Source organism: Dermacentor andersoni, chromosome 1, assembly GCF_023375885.2.
Source record: "Dermacentor andersoni chromosome 1, qqDerAnde1_hic_scaffold, whole genome shotgun sequence".
Classification (NCBI taxonomy): Eukaryota; Metazoa; Arthropoda; class Arachnida; order Ixodida; family Ixodidae; genus Dermacentor; species Dermacentor andersoni.
In genome coordinates this window covers 221,122,558-221,135,412 of record NC_092814.1, presented here as the reverse complement: position 1 = coordinate 221,135,412, position 12,855 = coordinate 221,122,558, and the positions used below count along the sequence as shown (strand labels likewise).

The 12,855-nt window shown below is 40.8% G+C and overlaps 1 long non-coding RNA gene across 3 annotated transcripts; it reads right to left on the bottom strand.

Annotated features, from left to right (window-relative positions):
- Positions 1–682: 682 nt before the first annotated feature.
- LOC129381113 (uncharacterized) lies at positions 683–11,825 on the bottom strand. Of its 3 annotated transcripts, XR_008609347.1 has the most exons (5): positions 11,402–11,825; positions 10,567–10,660; positions 6,433–6,618; positions 4,455–4,616; positions 683–788 (listed from the first exon to the last, which is right to left on the bottom strand). It is a non-coding gene; the product is annotated as an uncharacterized lncRNA (long non-coding RNA). The 3 variants fall into 3 exon arrangements; XR_008609345.1 differs by having other exon boundaries at positions 10,567–11,825; XR_008609346.1 differs by having other exon boundaries at positions 683–785; positions 10,567–11,825.
- Between the last annotated feature and the right edge of the window lie 1,030 nt (positions 11,826–12,855).

Sequence of the window (12,855 nt, the reverse complement as noted above, 5' to 3'; positions counted from 1 at the left end):
AAGAACGGTCATTTCCGTAGAACGGGCAACTGTATAAGAGAGACCGTAATACAAGATACGAGTGCTTCTGTATCTAGAAAACGAAAGAGTCTGTATTCTGAATCTGTACTATAACCGTTAAAGTACGGTGCTTCTCGTATTCAGAAAACGGAACACACTGTATGCTGAATTTGTACTATAACCGTTAAAATACAAGTGCTTGCCGTACTCAGAAAACGAAAGACTCCGTATGCTAAATCTGTACTATATCCGTTAAAGTACAGGTGCTTCCCGTATTTCCTCTTGCAGAGCATATCTATTGTTCGGAGAATGTGCCATCGAGGACAAAATTGCCTAGGACGTGCGAGAGTCGACGGAATTTTATGGTGCACTATTTGCTGGGATCAGCTGTGCTACCATCTGCGTTCAGAATGTGTATACGTGACCCACTGTTTTCAGCGGTCTTGAACAGAAATGCAATTTGGTCAACGCTCGCACTTCCAGGGTACTTTTGTGCACGATAGTACATCTCCTTTAATGCAAATTAATGAAGGCAGCTCATAGCCAAAGCAGCAGGTCACCATTGAGAAAATTGTCTTGTCAACACACTGACATGGCTGCTGAGATAAAACAATTTGCACTTTGTGATATGAATGCACTGCATAGCATATATACAAAAATGTGCAACATTTCAGTCCTCAAGTTCTTAGATCACAGAAGCAACTTTATTTTCTTCAATCACTCGTCTTGCACTTCTTCCTGGTGAAAGTTGTTCTTGACCCCAAACGCTTGCAAGGATAAACTTGCTGCTGTTAGAAGAAACAAATAGTATTCGTGAATATCCATCGTAAAGAAAGCGGCAAAAAAAGTATAATCACAGAACATGACAAAGCAGTAACTTCTGTGTTAGAAAAACATGTAAGTAGACCAACACTGTTGGAACAAGGGATGTTGCTGTAGCCAACATTTCGACATAGGTGCTTGTCATTAGGGTAGCAAATGTTTTCCTTGGCTGTGTTGTTTTGGACTGTGCATAGCTCATTGGCCCCTAGCCTCATTGGGGCAGAAGAAATTGGTGCATATAATAGGTCAAGAGAAGCGAAAGTGTTAAAATAAAGGAAGGAAGGGTGTGCTTATCAGTGGCGATTTTGATGGAGTGGGTATGAGCACTGCTGTCAGTACTTGCTAAGAGTAGGGGTGACCAAAACAGAAAACGATGTACACATGTAAGCAGTCATTAATCCAGTAGACCTAATCTTCCCAGAAGAGAAAATAGGTATCAAGATAAACAGTTTGCACTTTTGGAAAAGGGAAACAAAGAATTAAGGGAAATAAATTTTGTATCAAGATGCATCTGGTTAAGATCACTGTAAATGGTAAATGAAGGCACATTATGAATATATATTTTGTTGAAAGCCGATGAAGAAAAGATATATTAACCAAATAATAAAAAATAGGGACATTACAATTAAACTGGGCATGACCATAAAACAGTAAACAACAGCCTGTAGAAAAAAAATGGGATGGACAATATGATAACCAGGTGCAAGAGTGCAAAACGCCGAGCGCTGTTTATATTCATGCTGCTGTTGACGGCTTCAAGTTTCTGTCTTCCCGTGGAACCTTTGTCTTACTTGAACAAGGAAATGGGTCATTTTTTAAACAAGTCAGTTCAAATGCGGTTGAAAGCTTCAGCATTATTACAATGAAAGAAAATATTATGGGCAGTTTTCCTGGGTGTGCTTTCATTCACCAGTTATTTCCACTGGTGTAAGCTCAAACTTTAATGGTCTAAATGGACCTTAGCTCCTGGCAAACCATTAGCTGGTCTTTTTTTCAGCACAGATGCCTGCACATTATATGTGTTGGCAGGAGCGCTAGCGATCTACATTATACTTGTTGCCACAACCAAGGTGAAACTTGGTAACAGTGAGTGAAAAAAAACAGCATTCCACAATACTGATTCAAGTCGTCTGAAAAAGTTGCTTAAGTTATTGTACACCCCCCAACCCACCATAGACATAATTATACACCACACTGACTCTCATGGTGTCAACCATGCTATTATAACACTAGGCATCAAGTGAGGAGAATTAGGGGATAAGAGGGCACAATTCTTTGTTATGACATCAAATGTGCTTTACATTAATGCTACATTCCAACTAACAAAAGAGCAGCCGGTTTGTGAGATAGTGACCAATGCATACGAAAGCTAATGACATTCTGTGCAGCAGAATGTTGCCGATGAGGTGTTATGTGCACAAGTGCACTCTTTCACACAAAATGACATCCTGCAGTCAAACCTTGTGCAAACATTAGAGTTTGAAAAACACCACAGTGGAAAGCAGAGTGCTAAATTTGTTGAAGGTTACTAAAAATTATTCGATTATTCATTATCCTTACTGTTCGTTAAAGATTCACAGATTCTTCCCTACGGGTGCTGTAAACAGGCACCCTGCTTTTACAGTCGTAGCAACAATGATCTGTGGCACAGACAAGAAGAAATGCTCATGAAGTTTATGCAAGAGTATACCCTACAAATTACACCCCATTTCACATTCCAATGTGGTAGAAGAAGAAGACGAAAAAAACTATTTTCTGGTGGAGGATGCATACCCCAGAATAGAAGAAACAAGAGTACCCTAACCATTGCTGCTGCCGATGCCTGTGCACTAGCAGTTACATATAATATGGCAGTTACAATTGTTTTTCCACAAGCACTGCAAGCTGCTGCCAGTTTACCAGTACACAGTTGTAATAAATTTAGGGCAACTTAAAGCTCTCTAATGGATTTATCTCGTATGACATATTTGGAATGCAATATTCTGCAAATAAGTGAAGCGCAATATGCCATCCCATACAATGAAACACCTTTGAAGAATCTGAATCACCACCTGCACTCTTAGGCAAAGTTACACCCTTTGGAGTGCCCCTTCTGCCACACAACAATAATCGTAATCTGCCTTGATGTGTTTCCTTTCTTAAAAAGGCCCCCCCCCCCCCCCCTACTTTCCTGTCGGGAATGCTATCATGCTGATAACGCGCATGCCGTTCGTTACTGGAAAGTACAGGGCTCGCAGCGTTAAAGAAAGGAAACGCATCAAGGCAGATGACGATTATCGCTGTGTGGCAGAAGGGGCACTCCAAAGGGTGTAACTTTGCCTAAGAGTGTGGGCAGTGACGAGGTAAAAGAGTGTCTTCTGTGTAAAGTAGTGCACCTGTATAACCTAAAGGTGTGGAGAATGCATTTAGTATCAGCTGTGAAGGTTTCTAATTTTAATTGCACACATTAAAAACCTGCATGCAGTTTTGCAAAACGCAAACCCCCTACCTTTTTGTTGTTCAAAGGTAACGACACATAGGGCCATAACATGTACAGTATGGGTTTCGTTCCAAAACAATCAAAGTGAATAGCACCACCCTAAGTGTTTTGTGCCTTCTGTCTCACATTTTCTGTCACAAAATTGTTAGTGTCAAATGCTGCGATCGGCAGAGAAACGGATTTTTGGAGCAATATAAAGTATTAAGTACTGTGATCTCAGTTCTTTCACTGCTGTTTATGCATTATCGGGTCTTAAAGTAAAAAAAAAGAGGAATAAATACATGCGTATTTCACGTCACAACCCCTATGAGGTATATAGTAGTCTGGATTATAAAGGATTCCAGATTTACAACGCAGGACAATTTTATTCCACTGAAAGAATGGCATCATGCCAATGATTCTGCATTTGGTGCTATATTTATCTGTATTTACTTCAGTTGGAATGTGTGTGTATTGTCAGCGATATCGCTTGACATGTTTTAGATTGACTGTTTTCCCAATTTAGGCAAATTCGTATTCGCAAATAACCTTGTATGACACCAAGAACTTGCTTAGCAGGAGTATTTCTAACATTTGCAAGGTATGAGGCTCTTGAATCCGTATCTAAGCCTGGGGTGCACTCCGCCCTCCAATCTCATCAGCAAGTTTCTGGAACTCATCTACAAGGTTTCTTATGATGAATGTAAAGTTGCTTGAACGGGAGAAATAGGGAATTTAAACAGGTGAATTATGCAGCATAAGAATGATGTCAGCAAGAAGCAAGCATCAAGAAGCACTGTCGCTCAATGTGCATAGACTATCAAACGCAAGATTTGGGTTGATTTAAAATTCTGGCATTAGAACGAAATGTCTTTTAATCTATATACAAACTCTGATTATTCACTCTACTACCACTACCTTTACCAGAAACATTCATAATCATTACCCTATCTATGCCACATCATCCTAACTAATATACAAGCCTTCATAAGCTGCTTTTTTTACTGATAATTCTCTGGGAAAGAGGTGTCCGTATGAAGACCATATCATATATTTATTACCCGTTTTTTGATAAATGATAAGGGAAAAACTTCACACCAAAAATGCATTGAGCTTGGGCAAGTTCTACGTTTGAAGCTGTTGATTCTTTTTCCCTTTGCCATCGTTGACCCACCTGGTTAGCTAAGTAGACAGAAAAGCTGCAGGAGAAAGGTAGGGGTGCCAAATTAGACTTGTGTCCCAGGGGACCTTTTCACGGTCACTGGAGGAACTGCCTGTGGCATCGGCATCTTCCTTGAGGGCCATGGCCATGTCTAAGAAACCTTGTCTCCACACGCTGCATAAAGAAGGATAATTTTTTGAAGTAAGTCATTTTCATAAAAGAATCCATTTAAGTTGTATTCATGGCTTTGCACCACAATATTGACACATGACTGGCCACTCAAGACACTTTACATGTATGCGCAGGCTTATTCCTTGGCAAAACACTTTTATGTAGCACACAATGAGTAACAGTAACAGAAAAGTGTATCGGGATGCTTTCATATTGCTCTACAAATTTTCATTGACACTTTTCATTTTTTTATTTGACATATTTATTAACTAATTAAGAATTATGTAATTAGTCGGAATGCAAAAAATAATCTGAGTATCTCCAAGCGATGGCAAACAGCATTACCATTATTCTGTCTAGTTACATTGCATTTACATATTTCTAAATCTTGGTGCACGATAGTTAAGACACCCTGTAGATCATAAAACAATATTACAATTTTCATAATCATCTCTTGAGTGTTATTAGTGGCTATGGCTGCTTCAAGTTATTCTTTCAGTACGGTACAAGCAGTTTTGAAGTGAAATTGTTTTGCATCGAGGGCGTGTAATCTAGAAAATCAAGCAAAAGGTCAAGTTGTGTTCACTATTCAGATGTTTAAGTAAGAAGCTGCAGGAAAAGGAAACAGGACACAACACCTAATAAACAATGCGAAATTTGAAAATTTAAACTGAACCAGAAACCAGTTTTTGAAAACGTAGAAGAAAGCCACCAGTTTACGTCGAGTACACGCTTGCTATGTACTCCAAGTGAAGTTGTTACCGCAATGCTTGGGCACCATATGAACGTAACAATCAACAACTTTGAGCAGAATATTAACACCACTAAATGAACTGGCCTTTGAAGATTCTTGATCTGAAATCCTCAACGACTTGTGCTGGCATTTAATCTGTCGAGCTCAATCTGCATTCTCAAAAGCTGGCTCTCGGCCATAATTTCTCTAAACGCAACATCAGCTTAAATCTCAAGATAGGGTTGACCTGTAAATAAAGTGGATAATGCATGGCAAACATCCTGAACACTCTTACATGTTAACCAGAGGGTTCACTCACGCAGCCATGAAATTGTGATGCAGACACATGATGTATTAAAGCTGGTTTTGTGAAGTGTTTCATGCTTCCAAGGCTTCTTCTGCAGTTGTGAAAGCTGTCTCCACTAGCTAAATAAGCAATAAGAATAAAAAAAGAACTTCAACATGCTCACAACATGTTGGTCATTTGCAAGTAAACAGCAGCCTTTTTGGGCTCCCAGGTTGCCTGGTGCAAATCTACTATGCCACAGTACTTGCGTTACCCAGTAGAAGCCACTTTAAAATACAATGTGTTCAGAGCCCTTTCCCTTTTTCTGCTTTGGAAACAGTTTACCATGTGTTCAGTAGGCGTCGAGAAAGGGGACAGAAAACATTGTGCACCACTGATTTCTAATATTTTTGCTGGATGCAGCACACCGCACCTGATGCAGGTGAAGCCAGTGGAAATGCGGTGTCATGCAGTCGCTTGTCCTGGAAGCAGGGCATATGGTGGACTAACTAGTGCGTGTGATCAGATAATATTGCTGCCGAAAAACTTTTCTTTGTGGTTTTTCACATTTTAGGAGGTCTCTACATGTCTGGTATGCGTTTTTATGACAATCTGAACCCGTATACGATAGTGTTCCATTACATCAAGTTTTTTCTCATTTACCAGTGTTTCCATTGGATGCCACTTATGTTAGCGACACTGTAGACACTGCAATGAAAAAATTCTGGACACCTTGAAACACTGCTTGGGTAGCTTATGGCACATCAGGCAGGCATGTTAGGGGAAGAAATGCCACACACCCATGCAAACAAAGTGCTGCTGCAAAGTTGCGAAGCACCAACTTCCGGGACAAGGTTGGCTTCAGTCGAGGGCGCTCGATGTGCTGTCCATCCCCTGTAGTAGAGATCAGTGGTGTGGACCCTTTTATACTGGCTTTCTTTTCCGGTCGGAACCTTGGCAACAGCTTCCGCCATACTTTTTTGAACCTGCAACATGTGCAGAGAAAGTCACATCACTGTGCGTTGATTGTATGGCTTTATTGTTCAACAAATTCTATCAAATCATTAAAAAATTCAGTTCGCACATTTTTACTACTGTATATAGACAGTCTAGTAGCTATACACGTGAAACATTAGCATCCCTCTGACAGAATGCAACAATAGAAGCGTACACTGTAAAGCTACACTAAAATTTAAATTGATGCGACACCGTATGAGCATACAGTATGCTTACTGTATGCTCTAGCCCTGTGTCAAGTAAAAGTTAATTGTCAATCATTTATGGTGTATTTCTACTTATTCTGGGTCATCAAACTGCACAATCAATGCTACAAGTTTACACATTGTTGGCTTTTGATTGCCTATGGGATCCGTTTCCTACTTACGCATGCAGTAATCCCACTGTAGTAAGGAAAAAGAGTTAGAAAAAGAAATGCCATGATAATCTTCCACATTTGCTGAGGGCAGGAGCAATGGCCAATACCATGTGGTTGAAGCAACATAAATACTCAGTTTTCACACAGCTTAATTGTTCAGCAAGTAATAAAGAGGTACGCTGTGCGCCTCTGCATTACCAATAAAATCTGACTACTTGACACTGCATTAAGGCTGCTGCTTGGTACTGTTCGGCAGTTCGTCTTTGGTTTTCTGATATACAGAACTGTTTCGGTACCAGTAGTTTACATTGCAATAAAATGGAACTTGGAGCACTGGTCATTTGCACATAAATAATGCGACAGCAAATATAGCACAAGGATAGGAACATGGGTCTCGTAGAAAAAGTACATACACATTATGATTATAATGTGATGTGATGCCACAATGAAACAGAAAGCAACGCACAGAAGTGGACGGCACTTCCATGCCACCAAGGTTATTGGACAGACAGTACTTCAGAAGTGCCCGCAACACAGTCAAAAAAGGCAAAGCCGCATTTCCTTGCGTTCAACACAATGTGTTGGCGGGCTAGTTGGTGCGAATCCATAAATACTTTGTTAAGCGCAAAACAATGGACACAAGAAAGACGACCAGCACAAGCCGCTACTCTCAACTGACATCACTTTATTGCGTCACTCCTTTATAGAAAGCAGAATCTAGAAGAACATGCGCAGTGAGCGCCATGTGCAGGAACCACCAACAACTGATCAGAAGAGCACACTCATGCGACGGAGTCCAAAAATACATATTGAGCCCTGCACAAGGTTAAAGAAGGCACACTAATGCACTGTAACCCCAATAAGTGTATGAAGAAAGCTTCCGATAACTCTCGGGCTGTGGTATCACAGCACTTTTTCAAAATCGTAGTATCACGAAACATGGCTTTGCACTTCCATATTTTACAATGTTGAGCCAAACGGGAACCTGTGCCTGTTGGTATGGATCCCTTATGTTCGCAATGTTTCGTGATACTACGATTTTGAAAAAGAGCCGTGATACCAACGCCAGGGAGTTATTGGAAGCTTTCTTCATGCAATCATTGCGGTCACAGTGCATTAGTGTGCTTTCTTTAACCTTGTACAGTGCTCAATATGTTTTTTTTTGGATTCTGTCGCATGAGTGTGCTCTTGTGATCAGATGTTGGTGGTTCCTGCATACGGTGTTCACAGTGCATGTTCTTCTAGATTCTGCTATCTACAAAGGAGGGACACAATAAAGTGATGTCAGTTGAGAGTAGCGCCTTGTTCTGGTCATCTTTCTTGTGTCCGTTGTTTTGCGCTAAAAAAAGCAATTATGTATTTCTTGTGTGTGTTTGAAGACAGCTCCACACGCAGTAGCGATTCCAGTATTGCTGCATAGTGGTTTAGCTCACCGCAGTTTCAAGTGCCACAAAATATAAGGAGAGAAAACTGCATTATAGTCGTGTTGCAAACAAGAATATAACGTGAAGTGCATTCCGAGGCCAGAAACTATAAAAAAATTTCATGATGCACCACTGTGCAGGGTTTTATAGCAAAGTCAAATATATTTTGTGAATATAAGGAGAGAAAACTGCATTATAGTCTTGTTGCAAACAAGAATATAACGTGAAGTGCATTCCGAGGCCAGAAACTATAAAAAAAATTTCATGATGCACCACTGTGCAGGGTTTTATAGCAAAGTCAAATACATTTAGTGTAAATATCACACTATGATGGTACACAATGGTGGTAATCTGTAATAATATAAAAGGTGCCTTAATGTTGCAACAAAAGTTGACATTACTTAATAATAGCCCAGTAAAATTTAGCATGCAGGGGCACAACTTGGTTAAACAATAGTGATGTAATGTCTATGTATACAAGTATTACCCATGCATTTCTGCCATTGTCCAAATGGCATAAATGAATGGGTAATACTTGTATACATAGATATTACATCACTATTGTTTAACCAAGTGGGTAAACTATGTCTGCCTCATACAAGATTAGAATTAAACCATAAATTATATATAGTCACCCTAACAGTAACACCTCATTTGAACTTCACAGTAAGTAGACGCCTGTTGATGCCAGCCTCCCCCAATGCTAAACTGTGCTGCATGCTTTACAGAGAAATTATAGTGGTATCACTTAACTCTGAAGCTATTCAGGACTGCAGCATTGTAGAAGACATCTACAAATGTCCCATTTCATGTATAACAGCCTGAGTTGCTTGCACATCTTACCAAGTGCAAATTAAGATTACTTCTCCTTGTATAGCATTTTTGCCTGCTAGACCACAATCCAATGTCATCAATATATTGTCACGTGGTGGTGACGTTCAATAACACAGTAGCAATACTGTGAACGACAAAACTAACTTTTATTGGGCGAACCTGTGCCCACAAAACAGGCTACACTTATAGCACAACGATAGTGGCGAACACGCTCGGCGATCGTCGAAAATCTGATCAGCGGGTCAAGCGCGTCGGCTTTTATACAACAGTCGTCGAATGTTCCAGACTAATCGTTGGGACCCGCATGCCTTCCACAAAGTTCTACAACATTCGAGTCACGCGATGAAATCAGATAATACAAGGTTCGGCGACAACAGACAGCGGATAGAAGCATCGATAACTTTCCAGAAACTTCGGATACATGCAGACGCGTCCCGCGCTGTGCGATAACATTTGTTAGGCGGCGAAACGTAATTGCCCGTTAAATATAAGTACACGTGTCAATACTTATTTATTTCAGTACCCTAAGGGCCCGTTAGGGCATTACATGGGAGGGACGGAAAAGTTCAAGCATGAGTGAAATCTGTACAATGTAAATATATGAAGGCATTAGGAACCACAAAAAACATCTAGCAGAAGCAAACAAAAAAAAAAGAAAGAAAGAAAGAAAGAAAGAAAGAAAGAAAAGGGTAATGAAGTTTATACAATGTTTAGTAGCGTGAAGCACGCATAAGAACCTAAAATGTGATGCAAATAATCAGTACCCATCAGAACACGAGTTTAAGGATACAATCGAATAATGATTTAGGTAAACAGCCTACACAGATACATATCAGATGAAACGGAATGAATTTTATACAATGCTAAGCACTTGAACACACTGTTTAAGTAAATATTCAAGGAAATGTGGGTTCGGACAGGTTGACACACTCTAAAAAGGTTAGCAGTGCTGCATGAAATGATAATGATTCCGTAAGCGAAACAATGTTAGCAGGTAACGAGTTCCATTCGGCAATAGATAAAACTAGAGGCGACTTTTGATAAGCGTTAGTCCTGGCAAATATAGGTTTTTCTTTATAAGCATGGTCTGTGCCTCAAATATATTACCTCAAAAAACCTAATTTGGCTTATAGATTAACACCTTCACATACTGCCACAGCTGCACTCTGTCATATGCGTTGCAATCATAAAGGAGTGCTTGTCCACCAGCACTCCAATGTCACTAACAGTGATCACCTACACATCTAAGTAGATGGTCATGATTCAGGTAGCAAATAGACAAGAAAAAAAAATCCACTCACTTTGAGAGCTACAATACTGCGATAACTTGAGAGAGATGGACCCATTGCAGGCAGCAGACCTCTTCTCAGCTCGAGCAGAACAGCAGCAACTTGTCTTTCAGTAAAAGAAAAGGATTGATTAGTAATGATCAGTTACCTTGTTTTTGCTGAGTATCAATACAATCTGACTTTCATGCATATCCACTCCTCGCTTTAGTAATACAACTGAATTATTCGTAAAATAAAACAGTCTATGATGATACCATTCGCTTCTCTTGTATGTCCAAATTTTTTCGCACTGATACCCCGTTTACTGCTTGCTTACTGACACGAATGCCTTGACTGCCCAGACATCATTCGAAGCAACACGTCTTGCTGCACTGCAAAAAGTTGCACCAAGGAAACACAGCAGAGCAAAGAACTTTTATTTCTGGTCACAATTAAAACGTGCACCCAAGCAAGAAAGTAACGATCCCAGGTAGTGAGCCACTGCTATTGCCTCGAACGTTTATTTCCGTATTCTAACAGAAGTTCTTGTATCGGATACAGTATGCTCTCAAGCCAATACAAGCGTCAATACAAGTGCGCAACTGAACGCAGTTTTATTCTACGCTTTTAACGCGAGTGAGCAAAAGGTTAGAAGTACCTCACGGAAATTGCGATCGAGCCGATCGCGCTACCACTGAAATCGATCTGAAAAGATAACGTGATCCCTTTCCCCATTCATGCGTCATTTTTGCCCTGAGACGTTGCATAGTGGTCTTTTGAAACAATATTTCTGTTCGCGACACCGGCTTACCACACATCATTTTAACACCTACGTTATGCAAACCAAATAAGATTAAAATGGGCTTACCTCATGAGCAAGTTACGAGCGCGCGTAGACTGTTGAACACCCGTTGAGAGCAAGCAGGCTATCCGTGTCCAAGCGCATACGTGCACCCAAACACAGGACAACTTCTTCGATGCCGCAGCGTGCAGAGTTTTGTACACGAAGTGAAAGGCATCCAGCGCAAATATCTCCGCGCGATGACGGCAAATGACGAGCGCACAAGCGTACACCACACAGCGACAAATTCGGAACTTTGCCAATTCGAACGTGCCGAGACCCAAGCAGCGTAACCATCCATCGTTTCTGTTCTTCGCTCCCGGTGCGTCAATCTCTCTTCCTTGGGGTCTTGCTCCACTCTTGAGTACAAATCAAGAGATATTTACGGCGAATTAACAACATTTACAACACGACACAAAAAATGCCGGCTGACTACACATGTGCAGCTCCTTCTGCCACTCCTAACGGACGCGCAGCGTGCGCTGCCCCCTGGTGCCGCACTCTGTGAGCGCGGAGAACAGAACAGAATGGGTTTCGTTTTCGCCTTTGTGCTTTAGTTACTGGAACTGCAAAATAATTGCTTGACAATTAATTGAATTCTAAAAGAGGAAAACGCTTTCTCTCCCGCAAGTTAGTGCGTTTTATACAAACGGAGAGAGAATGCAAAAAGCAGAAAGGCAGGGAGGTCAACCAAACCGTTCGCTACTGGGTATAGCAAACTCCTGTGCGGCAATGAAGTGCAAAGCAGTGCACTGCGATGCGTACATAAGGTCTAGTGTAGTGATAATTTGGGCTGGTTGGTGCATGTAATGAGTTGTTTCGTAACATTTACCCATGTATAAAGCACATGGAACTAATGGTGTTGCATTCTAGGTCGAAAAGTAATAAAGCTTGAATCGTTACATCTCGGCACTGGGCATTCTTTTCCGTCTTTTTTTATTCTTCTTTTGGACAGTACACACAGTACTAGCACGGTAATAGGTCCTTCATCTTCACTCACCTTCCAGTAGTTTGCAGACATGTCGGTGCATGTTCGTGTTCCTTATTCTGCCGTACAACAATGAGCGCGCTTACCGGTCTTGTTTCAAGATGAAGCGCCAAATGTTTGCGATTACATGTTACCGCAAGAATTAACACATGAACAGTGAAGATTGTGCGTAGTCGATTTGTCTCAATGAATGGGTGGTTATTGTCAGAGACGAGATATTTTGTAAATATTATGGGAATGAGTTAAACCAACTACATTGCGGTTCAGCAATGCCCTTTCACACTTGGGTTAATTGCTTGCCGCATTCGAAAATTTCATCCGACCGTTGTACTTGGATCTATAGGCCGCCAGTCTCCTTCGAGACCATTTGTTGCTAAATGTAAACGCAGTTACGATCATTATACCACTCCCTGCGTTTCGGTACTGATTTATAATGCGTACAATTTTTGGCGTAGAGCACTAATGTCATTCCCAGGGCACCAGCACCTGAGTG